We start from the raw sequence: 19,129 nt of genomic DNA, 5'->3' as shown, positions 1-19,129 counted from the left end.
TCCTAGTTAGATAGTATATATAGAGCCAAGAATAAAGCCTTCTTCACTCTTGTCAACTCCTTTCTTGCTTCCAGTCTAGTTTCAAGGGTCTCTAGTTTTCTTGTCTTTTGGTAATAGCCATTCCAGTTTCTCTTTCAATATACATACTTGTTTATTTATATTTTGTTACCTTTCTTTGAGTGAAGGCTCACTTATCTGAATTGCTTTTTCATCAAGTTCTGGTCCTTGACAGATTGACAAGAGTACACCTACAATATCAGAGCTTTGTCTAATCTTGATTAAGAGTGGATTACCTCTTTTTCTTGATAAGATATAAGCATATTAGAAGTTACAGATTACCTTCTTCTAAACTAATATTGTCTTTAGTATTTTCTTTGTTTTCAGGTCCTCTCTTCTATTTGTCTTGAGCGATATTAGACATCTTCTCTTTTCTAAGTATTATCATGGTAGAATTTGTTGAAATGAAGAGTGCAATGGCACAAATGCAAGAGCAATTGAGGGAATTAATGCTTGTGATGCATCAACTCAATTTATCTCGACAAAGAGCAATAAGATTGGCAAGAAGTGAAGATATGGAAATGGTTGGAGCTACTACAATATTTTGTATCAAATCATGTCTTTTTTCCTATGGTGGAACATCCTTCTAATATTAGAGAACCAAGAATTGCCTTACCGGAGAAGTTTGATGGCACCAAATCTAAGTTTCAAGGATTTATCAATCAAGTGTAACTTGTAATTGAACTTCAACCCTAAAGCTATCCAACTCCACGATCACAAGTTAGATTCATTGGTACGCTTCTTTCAGGTTCAACACTATCGTGGTTTTCATCTTTTTTTGAATAACAAGATTTAATATTGGATAATCTAGAGACTTTTTGGTGGAGTTTCGATCCATGCATAGAAAACATGATATAATTCATGTTGCAACCAATAAGATCCATATTTTATGACAAGGCAATCGATCAATAACATTGTATGTTTCATAATTTTCATAACTAGCAACTGATATCAAGTGGGATGATGCTGTACTTATTAGCTAATCTTTCTACGGATAATAATATGAGGTAAAAAAATTAATGCTCAACCTACCTCATCCTCAAACATTGAGTCAAGCAATTGACTTTGCTCTAAAGTATGACAATCACCTTTTTGAATTTCGATTTGAGAACCGTACAAGTGGACCTCAACGTTACTATAATTCAATGGCAACACCAACACCTCTTCAATACATACATTCAAAAGTAAAGGATATACAAATTGATGTAGTACGTTTTAAAGCTCTTACTGAGCAAAAAAAGACTCGTTGTTGTCAAGAAGGATTATATTTATATTATAGAGAACCAAAACACACTGCTCAACATTGTCCAGAGAAACGATGCAACGACAAAATGAGGAGTATGGCTGTGAGAGAAGACAATATGTTGAAAAACTAGTTTGTCTAGCTATAATAGGGACCCTAGGGCTGAAATCTTGTACAACATCTAGTAAAGGTCTTATTCTCTTCTCAGAGCCCTCTCCTTGTTTTACATTAAATATTATTTTAGGACTTAAACATTACAAAGCCTCTGAGTTGTTAGATTCAGGAGCCTCAGTGTGTTTCTTGAATGAAGAATTTACTAAAAGACATAGCATATCTTTAATAAAGAAAAATAAACCTGTTCATGTAGAAATCATAGATGGTCGTTCATTGTCTTCTGGAGATATTACTCACAAAACCCTTTCTATAGAAGTAATAATCAATGGTTATAATAGCTTTGTAGTATTAAATATCATTAGATCTCCCTTTAATCCAATCATTTTAGGTTTATTGTGGTTAGAAAAATACAACCCTCAAATAGATTGGATTTTCCCAACTCTTACTTTCTCTAAAAGTATAATTAACAATGTAGTTAATCAAGTAGAGAGTCATAAGTCCAATTCAATTAAATCCGTATTTATAGGTGCAAAAGTTTTCTTGCATGTTGCTATAAAAGAATCACCATATATTATTTATGCCACACCTATTTCTAATGGTGCAAAGACTCCACGAGGCATTCCAAGCCAATATTAAGAATTTCAAGATATATTTGAAAAAAAGAATGCAGATACACTCCCGAAACATCGTCCCTATGATTGCTCAAATGACCTTCAAAAAGGAACACAACCGCCATTCGAAATAATCTACAATTTATCACAAAATGAGTTGATTGAACTCAAGGAGTATATTGAAGAAAATCTAGCCAAGAATTTCATACGCCATTCTAAATCTTTGGCAAGAGCTCCAATTCTATTTGTGAAGAAAAAAGACGGATCATTGCGGATGCGTGTTGATTATCGAGGACTCAATAAGATTACCATCAAGAACAGGTATCTACTATCTTTAATATCTAGACTTCTTGATCAGCTGAATTAAGCTAAGATCTATACAAAAATAGATCGTCAGGGAGCATACAATCTAATACACATCAAAGAAGGAGATGAATGGAAGACTACATTTTGAACTAGATATGGACATTTTAAATACAACATCATGCCTTTTGGACTTATAAATGCACCAGCAGCTTTTCAACATTTAATGAATGATATTTTTTAAGAGTTTTTGGATACTTTTGTGGTTTGTTATCTAGACGACATCTTGATCTATTCTAAGAATCCAAAAGAACATGAACTTCATGTTCGTCATGTGTTACAAAAATTAAGAGATGCGGGATTCTATGCCAAGATAGAAAAGTATGTATTCCACACTACTCAAGTCAATTTCTTAGATTACATCATTTCAAATGATAGAATTATGATAGATTCTAAAAAAGTTCAAACTATTATAGATTGGAAGATCCCAAAAACGTTAAGAGATGTCCAATGCTTTTTGGAATTTATCAACTACTATTAGATCTTCATCAAAGACTTCTCTCCAGTTATACTTCTACTTCTTCGTTTGACTTGTAATGACAAACTTCAATGGAATCAAGAAGCGGAAGTTATTTTTGAATCTTTGAAGATAGCATTTATTTCTGCACCAATCTTGTATCGTGTTGATTTTTCCAAAGCATTCTTTATGGAAACAAATGCATCAGACTTTGCTCTGGGTGCAGTTTTGTCACAAATGGAAACAAATGAAAAACTTCATCTTGTAGCCTTTCATTCAAGAAAATTCTTAGCAGCAAAAATCAATTATGAGATCCATGACAAAGAACTTCTTACAATTATGGATTCTTTTCAAGAATGGCGTCATTGTCTAGAAGGCACTTGCAATCTTGTCACTGTGTATACGGATCACAAGAACCTCGAGTATTTCATGTTAATATGCATATTAAATCATTGTTAAGCTTGGTGGAGCATGCTTTTATCAAGATTCGAGTTCATCATCACTTATCGACTAGAAAAACAACAAGGTTTGTCCGATGCCTTGTCTAGACGTTCTTATCTTGTACCAAAAGAAGAAAATGTAGCTTTTGAGTAACAAAGAATGGTTCTCTTGAAGCCGGAGTAATTTCATCTTCGAGCAATAAAATCAACATTGACTGTTGATTTAACTTTTCTTAAGCAAGTCCAGTTAAGTATGTCTTCAGACCCTCTTATTCATGATATCAAAAATAATTCTTCTAAATCTCATGATCCTTCTAAATTCGAGTTCAAGAACAACCTACTTTATTTTAAAGGACGCCTATATGTTCCAAAAGGAGAAGCATGTTTACGTATTCTTCAAGCTCGTCACGACTTCCCAGCAGCAAGACATTTTGGATACAATAAGACTTTGGAGCTGATATCTAGGGATTTTTGGTGGCCTCAAATGTAGAAGGTAGTCAAAGATTTTGTACAATCATGTGATGTTTGCTCAAGATCAAAAACTCTTCATCATCGACCTTTTGGACTTCTTCAACCATTACCCATTCCAGACAACCATGGTCTTTTGTTTTTGTGGACTTCATCACGGATCTTTGAATCTCAGGTTTTTATGACTCTATATTCGTGATAGTAGATCATTTTACCAAGATGGCACATTTTGTACCATGTACAAAATGTATCTCAAGTGAAGAAATAACTAAGCTCTTTCTTGACAAAATCTATCGCTATTATGGATTATCTAAGGATATTATATCAGATAGGGGAACTCAATTTGTATCAAGATTTTGGCGGACTCTTTTCAAGATTCTAAAAGTAGATATAAAACTATCTTCAACATTCCATCCTCAAATTGATGGAAAAATGGAGCGTGTTAATCAAGTTTTGGAGTAATATTTAAGATGTACCATTAACAACCAACAAGATGATTGGACAATTCTTTTGCCATTGGTAGAGTTTGCTTACAATAACACGGTATATTCTTCTACAAAATAAGCACCTTTTTTTTGCTAATTATGGTTATCACCCATGACTTGATACTTTTGACTTTTCAAAAGTTGATAATCTTGCTAGGAAAGATTTGGCGATTCATTTGTCAGAGCTACATGCAATAATGAAGGCACAGTTAAAAGAGACTCAAGAACAACAAAAGGACAATGCGGATGTCTATCGAAAGGAATAACCACCATTCCACTTGGGTGATAAGGTATGGCTACTTCATCGCAATATCAAGACCATTGGTCCTTGTGACAAGTTGGACTATCAAAGACTAGGACCATTTTCTATTTCTATACAAATTAATCGAGTTGCATATCGTTTATATCTACTAGAGTCAATTAAAATCCATCCTATATTCCTCGTATCTCTTCTTGACCCATACAAGATAGTGGACATACTAAGAAGATGACAAGCTCCACCTCCCCCTATAGAAGTGGATAATAATGAAGAGTTTGAAGTAGAAGAAGTCTTAGATTCAAGGTTGCATCAAAATAAATTAGAATATCTTGTCCATTAGTGTTGATAAGATATTAGTGAATGCACATGGGAGCCAATAAAAAATCTTACAAATGCAGCAAAGGCGGTGGAGGCTTTATATCGATGACATCTATCAAAATCAAGATGAAAACCTTCTTTATAAAAACAACAATATCTAGGCAAGATAACATTGTACTTTTAATTTTTGTTTATAGCTTCTTTATAGTTGTGATACTCGAGAGATGGAGAACCAACAACTAGTGGATTCGACTTAAGAGCCTTCATTTGTTGACTTATCGAATGAGATATTATGATTATCACAACCTTCAAGACGACGCAATCGAAATGAAGATCTTCAAGAACGACATGTTCTTCCTTGAATAGATGGTAAGATACAATGTGTTTAATATCACGACTTGGAAACGAACTCCCGATGTTTGGTGATTTTTTCTAGAGGTAGGAACAACTCTTGATGGTGTTCTAAATGTTTTGTTCGAAGGAAGTTATGAAGGCCTAAACAATGATCAAATAACAAGGTGGTCTTCCTGCCCTAGTATGAGACACTACCAATGATTGACAGGCCTTATCAATCATCTTTGAAGAGAACAAAGATCAAAGTATGTGGCCAATACAATTTGTCGCATCATAGATTTCTTTAATATATGATGACCGCTCCTCGTGGAACTCGTGCCTAGAAGGGGAGGTAATGTCACGGATATACTCATGTAAGCCAGTAATTACATATAGAAATAAATAGAAGTAAGTAAAAGTAGGTAAAAATAAGTTAATTCTATAGTATTTGATGTCAAAGCTTTCTAGAAGCTTCATAGACGTTGCTTTGACTTCATAGGTGTCTTTAATTGACTTTTTGGATTAGAAATGTTGTCAACAAGTTAGCCATGTGCCACATATGTTGTTAGCTTGAAGACCAAGCTAACAATGTGGCCCACATGTAAAAAAACTTGCTTTGTAAGTCAAGGCATGTATCCTACAAAGTCAACATATATTAGAGGTCTTATAGAATGTCGCCACGTAGCCCTTAGTTAGATAGTATATATAGAGACAAAAGTGAAGCCTTCTTCACTCTTGTCAATTCTTTTCTTGCTTCTAGTCTAGTTTCAAGGGTCTTTAGTTTTCTTGTCTTTTGGCAATAGCCATTCTTGTTTCTCTTTCAATATATATACTTGTTTATTTATATTTTGTTACCTTTCTTTGAGTGAAGGCTCACTTGTTTGAATTGCTTTTTCATCGAGTTCTTGTCCTTGACACTGAATGTCGTTTATAAATCTTAAGGCTCCAAATTTCTTTGACACATTGAATCATTTTTTAGAGTATATAGCTATAATTATTACCTACATAATAGGAATAAGTAAAAGTAGATAAATTTCATAATATCTTTTAGAAAAGCTTCTTAAAAGCTTTTTAAAAGTAATTTTGACTTTATATGTATTTGTAATTGAATGATAGGTTAGAAACATGGTTAATAAGATAACGACATGCCATATGTGTTATAGTTTAAAAATTAAGCCAATTTTATAACATCCATATAGAAAACTTACCTTGCAAGTTAAGTTATATATTATGCAAAGTCAACACGTTTTTAGAAGTCCTTTAGAACATTGTCACATAGATCTTAGGTAGATAGTATACATAGAGGCAAGAGTGAAACCTTTTTCACTCTAATCAATTCCTTTCTTACTTCTAAATTAGTTTCAAGAGTCTCTAGTTTCCTTGTCTTTTGGCAATAGCCATCCTAATTTCTTTTTTAATATTCATATTTTTTTTATTTTTTATTTTTTCATATTCTTTTGAGAAAGTCTCACATATTTATTTACTTTCATTAAGTTCTTATTTTTAAAAAGTTGACTAGAGTACACTTATAATATCAGAGTTTTATCTTTTTTTAATTAGTAATAGATTATTTGTTTTTCTTGATATGACATAAGCATATTAAAAGTTGTGAATTACCCTCTTCTAAACTCATTTTATATTTATTATTTCCTCTTTTTTTTTAAGTCTTCTCTTTTATTTTTTTTGAGCTATTGCTCTTCTAATATTAGACATCTTTTCTTCTTTAAGTATTACTATAATAGCGGTTCTTGAAATTAAGAGTGCTATAGTACAAATGCAAGAACAATTGAAGGGCTTAATGCTTGCAATGCATTAATTCAATTTACCGCCACATATAGCAACAAGAATGGCAAGGAGCAAAAATATAGGGATGATTGGAATTGCTTTAATATCTATACTAAATCATATTCCTTCTTATATGGTGGAATATCCTTTCAATATTAGAAAACCAAGAGTTGCACTGTCTAAGAAGTTTGATGATACAAGACTTAAGTTTTGAAAATTTATCAATCAAGTATAACTTGTGATTAAACTTCAACCTCAAAGCTATCCAACTCCATGATCACAAGTTAGATTCATTAGTAGAGTCCTTTTAGGTTTAGCATTATTATAATTTTCATCTTGTTTTGAATAAGAGGATCCTATATTAAATAATCTAAAGACGTTTTTGGTAGAATTTTGATCCATGTATGGAAAATATGATATAATTTGTATTACAACCAATAAGATCTATATTTTATGACAAAATAATTGATTGATAACATTATATATTTGATAATTTTGATAACTTATAATTAATCTCAAGTGAGATGATGTTGCACTTTTTAGCCAATTTCTCTATAGATTACAATATGAGATAAAAAAATTGATGCTCAACTTACTTGATCTACAAATTTTGAATCAAACAATTGATTTTGTTGTGAGGTGTAACAATTCATTTTTTGAATTTTGATCTAAGAATCACAAAAGTACACGTCAATATTACTATAATTCAATGACAACACCAACGTCTTTCTAACACATACATTCAAAAGTAGAAGATATGTAAATTGATGCAGTATATTTCAAACTTCTTATGGAGAAAAAAAAGACTTGTTGTCATTAGAAAGGATTGTACTTGTATTGTGGAGAACCTAAGCATATTACTCAATATTATCCAAAGAAATGACACAACCACAAAATGAGGAGTACGGCCATCAAAGAAGATAGTATGTCAAAAAATAAGTTTGTCGAGCAACAATAGGGACCATGCAATTCAAACCTTATACAACACCCAAAAAAGGTCCTATTCTCTCTTTAGAATCTTCTTTTTGTTTTATAATAAAAGATATTTTAGAATCTAAATATTAAAAAGCCTCTTCTTTATTAAATTCAAGAGCTTCAATGTATTTCTTGAATGAAGAATTATCTAAAAGACATAGTATACTATTAGTGAAGAAAACTAAACTTGTTCACATAGAAGTCATAGATGGTCATTTGTTGTCTTCAAAAAATATTATTCATAAAATCCTTCTTATAAAAGTAATGACTAATGGTCATAGTAGCTTTGTAATATTTAATGTCATTATATCTCATTCTCATTCAATTATTTTAGGTTTATCAAGGCTAAAAAAATATAACTCAAAAACAAATCGAATTTCTTGTAGTCTTGACTTTTCTAAAAGTATAACTAAGAGTATAATTGATTAACTAGAAAGTCATAAGTCTAGTATAATTAAAGTTATATTTGTAGTTACAAGAGCTTTCTTGCATGCTGCAAAAAAAGAATTATTTTGTATAATTTATGATGCACTTGTTTTTAATGGTGAAAAGACTTCAAGTGGCATTTTAAGCCAATATTAAGATTTTAAAGATGTATTTTAAAAAAAAATACAAATACTTTATTAGAACATCATTCCTATGATTGTTCAATTGACCTTTAAAAAAGAGCTCAATCGTCATTTGGACCAATTTATAGTTTATCACAAAATAAATTGGTTGAATTCAAAAAATATATTAAAAACAAAATCTAGCAAAGAACTTCATATGCTATTTGAAATCTCCCATAGGAGCTCTAATTTTATTTGTGAAGACAAAAAATAGATTATTGCTTTATGAAGACTTGGTATAAGAATTGGCTTCAAATTTCTAGGCACATGTGAAATAGTAAAAACGACCATTGGTACAAAAACCTTTGGATTATTACATCTAATCTCATTTATTAAAGAGGCAAAAGACTTACCACGCTTGGAGATCATTTCTAAAAACCTTTTTTTCTTAGGCTATTTCAAAAATCCATCCCCTCTAATCTTTAGCTTGGCCAATGTTTCTTCTATGAAATTGAATCCAATCTTTCTTATCTCCTTCAATTCAAACTCTTTTTTAGTCTCTTTGAAATGATCTTTAGAGTTTGTCAGTAGTTATGTTGCCACTAGCTTTATCTTCTTTGCCCTAGTCTTATACTTGGTATTTATCATTGCTTCAATCTCCAAGCCATAACTTTCAATCAATCTTAAATAAGTAGTTATCTTTAATATTTCTTCATGCAATCTTTTTAAATAAATCTCTACTATCACATCAAAAGATGTAATGCCTTCCCCTTGCAATGTCTCTAAAACTTGTAAAACATCATTTAGAAATCATTCTTCTTCAACAACTCTAGAAATAAACTCAATATTTAAAATTACACTAAATCTTTTTAATTTTTTTTATCTTCTAAATTGATCCGTGTGAGTTATTGAATTAATTTACTTGAATATTTAGTAAAAAAAATATACTTATTGTACTTAAAATCATAAATTTTGTGAATTAGTAGTAGATTTTTAAAAAAAAAAATTAGAAAATAGATTATTCATAGTAGATATGTAGCTTAAGGTAAAATTTATTAGGACAAATTTTCTTGATGAATAGTTTTTTTTTATAATTATCCATAGATGATGGTCAATGGAAATAGCCTTCATTGTCAAAAGAAAAAAAATCTATTTTATTAATAGTTTTTAAAACTTGTAAATATATATATATATATATATATATATATATGTGTGTATGTGTGTGTGTGTGCGTGTGTGTGTATGTGTATGTTATAAATATATATATATATATATATATATATATATATATATATATATATATATATATATATAAGAATAAAATAAAATAAAAAGATAAAAAAGATAAAAAAATAGGAAATAAAAAAAAAGAAGGAAAGAAAAAGAAAGAATATAAGATAAAGAAGACAAAAAATAGAAATAAAAGAAATAAAAGAAATTAAAAAATTAAATTAAAAGATAATGAAGGTAGTGAGAGGCTGCCTCTAAATGGTGGCAGCCCTCTTATCGATAAGGGTCAGACCATCAAATCCCTCATTATTGGGGATTTTTTTGGTTTTTTTCTTCATATCTTCACAAGTATTAGGCCCCATAGAATTTTTTTTTCTATTTCCTATATGTGGTAAAAATATTGCAATGTAGTATTTTTTTTTCATCTTCTATTATTTTTATTAAGTTTGAATATCGTAGTGCAGCTTTGCCTTGCCCTCTTGGTTCTAATTTATCTAATTTATCTATAATAGTATAAGCTCACATGTGATCAAAGTGGTATAGAGAGATATTGCATTGCAATATTCTAAGAGCTAGCAAGTCTTTTATTTTATTTTTCATATGCACTATATATTACTGGTATAATGCCAAGGTTGACATTGATGATCTTGCAGCTGAAAAATTTATAATTCTCATTGGATTTTATAGTGCCAAAGAATCTCTCCATGTAAGTATTGTGTAGAGGCTAAAAAACTATATGAGTGATATTGTAAATTCACCAATGGTGCTAAATTAGAGTTGAGTAAGATTATAGGTGATAGGACCTTGAAGTAGCAAAGATCAATAAAGGTGCAATGATAATTGTCGTTAGCTTGTGGTATGGCTTAGTAGTATAGAAGCTCACTTAGAATCAACAATTGTTTCTTTTCTTTAACGTGCAATTGTCGTTTTTTTTTTTTTTTTTTTTTTTTTTTTTTTTTTTTTTTTTTTTTTAATTGATCTATAATTTGGAGCTATTGCTTATAACAACAGTGTTCTAATTTCTTATAGAGGTTCTTCTTAATTATTTATTATTGATAGTTGTGAAACTATATTGCAGTAGATTGATAGATATTGTTGCTAGTTGTCAAAAGATTTTTTGTTATAGCAATCTTAGTCCAAGAAGAAGCTCTAGATGTTGGAAGTGCTTGTTTGACCATGTTGGATAAAATAGAATGCAATAATATTGCTGGAGATTAGGTTGAATCATAAATACATCAACATTAGTTTTTAGAGAAGAAAAAAATGGTAATTCACCTTAGGATTATAGTAATAAAATTGGCATCAAGTCAAGCTACAAATTATGCCTTCTACAAATTATAAGCTATATAAGATTTGTTGATAGTAATAGAGCACCTCTAAAAGATCAATCCTAAAGTACTAAAAGAATGTTGATTAACATAGTCATTGATATAGTAGGGAGTAGAATAATTAAGTTGTAAGAGTAGTAGTCATATTCATGAGTGTATGCTATACTAAATTAATAAGTTCAAGATCTTTTATTGGAACCACAACAATTCCTTTTAACACTATTCAAGTGATAGCTACCAATATGCCTTATCACAAATATACATAGATCTTTTAGTAAATACTTATATAATTAAATAGAGATAGATAAAATTATATTAATTTCATAATACCTTTTAGAGAAGCTTCTTATAAGCTTTGTAGATGTTGTTTTGAGTTTATATGTATTTTTAGTTGATTAATAATTTAAAAACTTTGTCAAAAAGTTAACCACATGTTAGTAGCTTGCAAAACAAACTAATTATGTGGCACACATATAAAAACTTACCTTGCAAGTTAAGATACGTGTCTTGCAAAGTTAATACATTTTAGAGGTCTTATAAGACATCTCCATGTAGCTCCTAATTAAGAGTATATATAGAAGCAAGGATAAAGTCTTCTTCATCCTTGTCAATTTCTTTCTAGTCCTTCGTCTTGTTTCAAGACTTTTTAATCTTCTTGTTTCCAGCAATAGCCATTCTAGTTCAATATTATATCATCTTTAAGTAATTTTTTAATTCCATTCACTAACACAAGAGTATATTGAAAATTTTCTTTCTTCAAGTTTCATGTCCTTAACAGTTTGATTAGAGTGTTGACTTACTAGTTTTATCTGCTTTGGAAGTAAGTAGATTATGCCACTTCTATTGTTGTATTTTGAAGGTTGTGGACTACTGACCTTTAAAGAAAATAAATCTTATTTTCTAACATTATTCTTTTTTTAAAAAGAATGAATTATCTTTTTTTATAAATTTTTTTATTTGATATTAAAGATTGTAGATAACTTTCTTTTAATTTAACTTTTTGAATTTATTTGAATTATCTATAAAAGAAAAGATTATTGATGCTATTCTCAGCAAAAGTGAGAATAGATTTGTAACTATTGCAGATCTTCAAGAGCTTGTTAATACTCTAAGAGTAGAAATCTCATGTATTTTTGATATAAATCAAGGAGGTACTATATCTATACTTATGAAAGAAGTTAAAAATCTATAGCAAAAAGTTGTGCACTCAAAAGAAGTAAGTAGATTGACTTAAAAATCAAATCTAGAGAGTTTTACTTGTACAAGTTTGACAGAGATAACAATTAGTATCCCTGAAAAGTTTAATGGAATAAGATAAAAATTTTGAAGATTTTTGCAATAAGTCAAGCTCTATCTAATGTTGCATCTTTTCCAATATCCAGATGAATTTACTCAAGTTAGATTTGTAGTCATATTTCTATCAAGAAGTAGTCTCTCTTGATTTGCACCTTTAATGGAAAAAGATTTGGGTCTCTTTTATGATTTGAATTCATTCCTAGAAGTATTTATGGCCACATTTGGAAAAAGTGATCAAAAAAGAGTAGTAGAGACCAAACTCATATCTTTACAGTAAGGATTATGGTCAACTACTATATCTATTGTTGAATTTCAAAATATAGCTTGCAATGTAGATTGAAATGACAAAGCCCTTATTAATCAATTTTGATATAGATTGAAAGATATTATCAAAGATTTGTTATTAACAATGCCAAAGATAAAATCTTTAGAAAAATTTATCACTCAAGTCATTGCATGTGACAATCAATTATTTGAAAGATGTTAAGAAAAAATACTTGATTAAAGAGGAACAAATAAAATAATAATGGAATTTTTTTAGTTTTCAAAAACTTATTTATTGAAGCCAAAAGCAATGCAAATTAATATAGTATGTTTTAAATTCTTCACAGAGCAGAAAAAGACTTCACAATGTCAAAAGAGTTTATGCTTATATTGTGGAGAAGTTAAACACACTACTTAATATTATCAAAAGAAACAATGCAATCACAAAATGAAAAGCATGGTTGCCAAAGAAGACAAGGTGTTGAAAAATGAGTTTTTTCAGCTACAATAGGAATCGTGCGGTTAGAATCTTACATAACTTCTAATAAAGGAACTATTCTCTCTTCAGATCCCTCACCTTATTTTACAATAGAAGTTTATTTAGGACTTTAAAATTTTAGAGACTTAGCTTTGTTAGATTTAAGAGCCTCAACTTATTTTTATTGATAACAATTTTGTCAAAAAATAAGAGATATCATTAGTTAAAAATACTAAATATGTACATATAGAAGTCATAGATGGTCGTTTGCTATCTTCTGGAGATGTTTTATATGAGATTGTTTCTTTAGATGTAATAATTAAAGATCATAATAATATAATAATATTTAATATAATAAAATCTTTGTCTCATTTAGTTATTTTAGGATTATCTTGATTAAAAAGATATAATCTTCAAATAGATTAGATCTCTCAAAACCTTAATTTTTTTGATAATTTAATCTAAAATTCCATTAATTAAGTAGAAATATATAAGTATAGTATATCCAAATCCTTACTAGTAGATACAAGAGCTTTTATGCATGCTGCAAAAAAAAGATTATCTTTTATTTTTATATACCATGCCTATTTTTTATGGTGAAAAGATGTCAAGTAGTACTCTTGACAAATATCAAGATTTTAAAGAAATTTTTGAAAAGAATAATGTAGATATTCTTCCATAGCATCATCCTTATGATTATTCCATTGATCTTTACAAAAGAGCTCAACCACCATTTGGACCAATTTATAGTCTATCACAAAATGAGTTAGTTACACTCAAAGAATATATTGATGAAAACTTGTCTAAAAATTTCATACATCATTTTAAATCTCCAATCGAGGCTCCTATCTTATTTGAGAAGAAAAAAGATGGATCTCTACAGATGTATCTGAACTACCGAGGACTCAATAAGATCACCATCAAAAATAGGTATCTTTTATCTTTGATTTCAAGTCTTCTTAATTAACTCAATCAAACAAAGATCTATATAAAAATAGATCTACAAAGAATATATAATCTAGTATATATTAAAAAAAATATGAATAAAAAATTACGTTTTGTAATCAAGTATGGTCATTTTGAATATAATATAATGTCTTTTGGACTCACAAATCCACCAATTGCTTTTCAATATGTAATAAATGATGTCTTTTGTGAGTTTTCTTGATGATTTTTTTGTTTGTAATTTTGACAACATCTTAATCTATTCTAAGAATATACATGAGCATGAAATTCATATCCATTATGTGTTATAAAAACTTAAAGATGCAAGATTATATGTGAAGTTAGAAAAGTATGTATTCCACATTACTTAAGTTGACTTCCTAGAATACATCATTTTCAATGTAGGGCTAATGATATATCCAAAGAACGTCTAAGCCATCATGGATTGAAAGATTTCAAGAATAATAAGAGTTGTGTAATACTTTTTGGGCTTTATCAATTACTATTGGATCTTCATTAAGAATTTTGTTCAAGTTGATGTGCCACTTATACGTTTGGCTTGAAAAGATAAATTTAAGGAGAATAAAGAAGCTAAAGTATCATTTTATGCTTTAAAAAAGGAATTTAATTTTGCACTAGTTTTATATTGTATTGACTTCTCCAAGATATTTTTAATGGAAACAAATATATCAAACTTTATCTTGAATATGGTATTATTATAAATGGCAACACATGAGAAATTCTATCCAATAGCTTTTCATTCCAAAAACTTTTCAATAGCCAAGATTAATTATGAGATCCATGACAAAAAGCTCTTTGTAATTGCAGATTCATTTTAAGAATGACGTCATTATTTAGAAAGCACCTTAAGTCTAAGTACTATATATATAGATCACAAAAATCTCAAGTATTTCATGTTGGTATATGTTTTAAATCATTATCAAGCTGGTTACATCATATTCTTATCAAGATTTGATTTTAAGATCACTTATCAATTCGAAAAACAATAAGGTTTGTCAAATGCCCTATTTAGATGTTCTTATCTTAGATAAAAAAAAAATATATATATATATATCTTTCAATCAACAAAGAACAATTCTCTTGAAGTCAGAGCATTTTCACCTTTAAGCAACAAAATCAACATTGATTGTTGATTCAATCTTTGTCAAGTAAATTCAATCAAGTATGTCTTTTGATCCTCTTGTCCATGATATCAAGAATAATTTTTTTAAGCCTTATAATACTTCTAAATTTGAGTTCAAGAACAACCTATTCTATTTTGAAGAATAATTATACATTCTAAAAGGTGAGATATAATTACATGTTCTTCAAACTTATCATGACTTTCCAATAGCTAGATATTTTGGATACAATAAGACTTTGGAGCTAATATCAAGAGATTTTTAGTGGCTTTAAATATGAAAGGCAGTCAAAGATTTGTACAATCATGTCATATTTTTTCAAGATCCAAAATTCCTTGCTATTGACCTTATGAACTTCTTCAGCCATTACGTATTCCAAAGCAATCATGGTCTTTCATTTTTATGGATTTTATAACTTACAATCTCAAGTTCATATGATTCTATATTCATAGTAGTAGATTGTTTTACCAAGATGGCACATTTTATACAATGTATAAAATCTATCTTAGGCAAAGAAATAATTAATCTTTTTTTTAATAATATCTATTGGTATTATGGATTGCCTAAAGTTATTATGTGGGATATGGGGACTCAATTTATATCAAGGTTTTGGAGAACTATTTTCAAGAATTCAAAGGTGGATATAAAGCTCTCTTTTACTTTTTATCTTGAAACTAATGGGTAAACAAAATAGATAAATTAAGTTTTAGAGTAATACTTAAAGAGTACGATCAACTATCATCAAGGTGATTAAACAATTCTTTTGCCATTGACAAAGTTTGAATACAATAATTTGGTACATTCTTTCATTTAACAAACATCTTTCTTCATCAATTATGATTATCATCCATGACTTGATACTTTTGACTTTTCAAAAGTTGATAAACTTGCAACAAAAGATTTGGAAAATTCTTTATCAAAGCTACATGCAACAATGAAGGTACAATTAAAGGGAACTCAAAAACAACATAAAAAATTAATATAAATGCCTAGTGCAAGGAATAACCACAATTCAATGTAGGTGATAGGGTATGTTTATTTCATCGCAATATCAAGACTATTTTTTTTTTGTGACAAATTGGGCTATTATAGGCTTAGGCTTTTTTCTATTATTAAATAAGTGAATCTTGTTACTTATCGATTATATCTAATAGAGTCTATAAAGATCCACTCTGTATTTCACATGTCTGTTTTTGAGCTGTATAAGATAGTAAATATCTTGAGAAGAAGATAAATACCACCTCTTCCAATAGAAGTGGATAATAATCAAGAGTTCAAGGTATAAGAAGTCTTAGATTAAAAATGGCACTAAAATAGGTTGAAACATCTTATTCATTGGTATAGATATATTATTAATAAATACACTTGAGAGCCAACAAAGACTCTTACAAATATAGCAAAAAAAGTTAAAAATTTTCATCAATGATATCCATCAAAGTTAAGATAAATAATAACAAATCTTCATTATACAAAAAATAAGATCAAAAAAAAATAATACTCTACTTTTCTATCCTTCTTTGTAACTTCTATGTATTTGCAAATTAAGGGAATATAAACCAACAACCAGTAACTTCAACTCAAGAGCTTTTATTTGTGGACTTATTAGATGAGATATTCCAATTATTAGAACCTTCAAGACAATGAAATCGAGATAAAGATCCTTAAGAATGACATGTCTTTCCTTGAATAGATGGCAAGATATAATCTGTTTGGTATTACAATCTTAGAATAGACTTCCAATATTTGATGATTTTATTAGAAGTAGAAACAACTCTTGACGATGTTCCAAATGTTTTATTTAAAGGAAGTTATGAAAGTCTCAACAACAACCAAATAACATGGTGATCTTTTTGCCATAGTATGAAATACTATCAATGGCTAAGAAGACCTATTAACTATTTTCAAAGAGAATAAAGATCAGAGTATATTGCAAATATAATTTGATACATCTTGGATTTTATCAATATATAAAGATTACTGCTTATGGAACTTGTTCCTTGAAAGAAGAATAATATCATATATATATATATATATATATATATATATTCTAATAAATACCTATATGATTAAGTAGAAGTAGATAAAAGTATATTAATTTTATAATATCTTTTAGAAAAGCATTCTAGAAGCTTTGTAGATGTTGTTTTGACTTTATATGTATTTGTAGTTAATTGATAAATTACAAACTTAGTCAACAAGTTAATCACATATTGGTAGCTTACAAAATAAGCTAACTATATGGTGTACATATAAAAAACTTGCCTTACAAGTTAAGATATATGTCTTGCAAAGTCAATATGTTTTAGAGGTCTTATAGGACATCGCCACATAGCTCCTAGTTATGAGTATATATTGAGGCAGGAGTGAAGTCTTTTTTACTTTTGTCAATGCTTTTCTAGTTCTTAATCTTGTTTCAAGTCTTTCTAATCTTTTTGTTTTTGGTAATAGCCATTCTAATTCAATATTATATCATCTTTAAGTGATTTTTTAGTTCTTTTCAATGACATGAGAATATATTGAGGATTTTCTTTCTTCAAAATTCATGTCTTTTACATACCCTCAAACTCATATAAAGATCTCTTTTAATAAAGGATTGAAGGGTCCTTGATATTATGTATAAGTTCCAAATCAACATCTTCATGGTCAACACTATCATGCAAGATCATTAGATGGGACCCAAGTTGTAATACAAACTTTGAAAGCTATTGAAGGCTATATAAAAGCTTAACAAAAGCATAGAAGCTACCAATTAAGTAGTTGTCGCAGAGTAGAAGTGATTTGCAAGTTGACGAGTAGCAAATTCATCCAAGGCCTTTTGATTGAAGTGAGGTCCTTCCAATCCAAAAAGAATAAATTGAAGAAGGTTGTATTGTAGCTTGATAAAAAATACATCCTGTCATTGAAAATCTACACGATTATGAAATTGTCAGAAGATTTACGATCTAATAACCAAAGAAGAGAGTGCATTGTGGATTAGGATTCATCAAATCAATTATTAAAATAAAAAAATGACTAATAATTTTAAATTTTTAAGGATTTGTAGGTTAAAAATAAATTAATTAGAATTACATTGAATTAGAATTTATCAAATGAATCAATTTGGATGAAATTTCAATCAAAGATGAATTTTAAAAATTGATGATAAATGGTAGATAGAATTTGATTGAATTAGATGATTTTTTATTTATAGATAAAAATTTATTTACAAATGAAAAATTATTAAAAGAAGGTTTAATTTGGAATGAATTTTTATTAGAAAATTAAATAATATGAAAAATATAAATAAATTAAATAAATAAATATAATAATAATTTCTTAATTGTGTATAATTTTATTATTATTATGTGGCTTGTATTATGGATTGTAATTACTTGAGTATAAATTCAATTTATTAAATTGATTAAATTATCTTAATAAGTAGGAAGATTTATTTATTTAATTATTCATAAGTTAATTAGTAGTCATGAATTAGATGAAATCACCTATTAGAATAATTTTCTTATTTCAAAATTAATATGTTATTAAAAATTTTAGGTATCAAAATAAAAATAAATAAAAATAATACTAATCAGTAATTATTAGATTATTTAGATAATTCAATTTTTGTGAATTAGAATAGGCTTCTAACTAGTGGGGGTTTATTTTGGTTCATATTTTGGTGCATTTGCTAAGAAGAAGATCTTATAAGTCTTAGGATTGTATAGAAGAAATTATTTTTTTGTTGTATGCTTCTAAATTATATATCTTGTAGTAATACAAACTTTTAGTATTGTTGTAGATTATTGTATGTAGGAATTAAAATTAGAGAAGGAGCTTAAAGGATTTTAGAGTGAAATAGAAGAAAACTTAATTAAAGAGTTAGAATTATTTTAAGGACTAGAATTAAATTAGGATTACATGAAGATCTTCATCAAAGATACAACTCATCTTCAAAGTTGGTCATTATTTTTCTTCCTTATTAATTCTTTGTTGAAGGTCTATCTCTAGTAG

Source organism: Physcomitrium patens, chromosome 4 (genome assembly GCF_059467195.1).
Source record: "Physcomitrium patens ecotype Gransden chromosome 4, ASM5946719v1, whole genome shotgun sequence".
Classification (NCBI taxonomy): Eukaryota; Viridiplantae; Streptophyta; class Bryopsida; order Funariales; family Funariaceae; genus Physcomitrium; species Physcomitrium patens.
The sequence above is the reverse complement of the archived record's forward strand: the minus strand, read 5'-3'. Positions refer to the sequence as shown.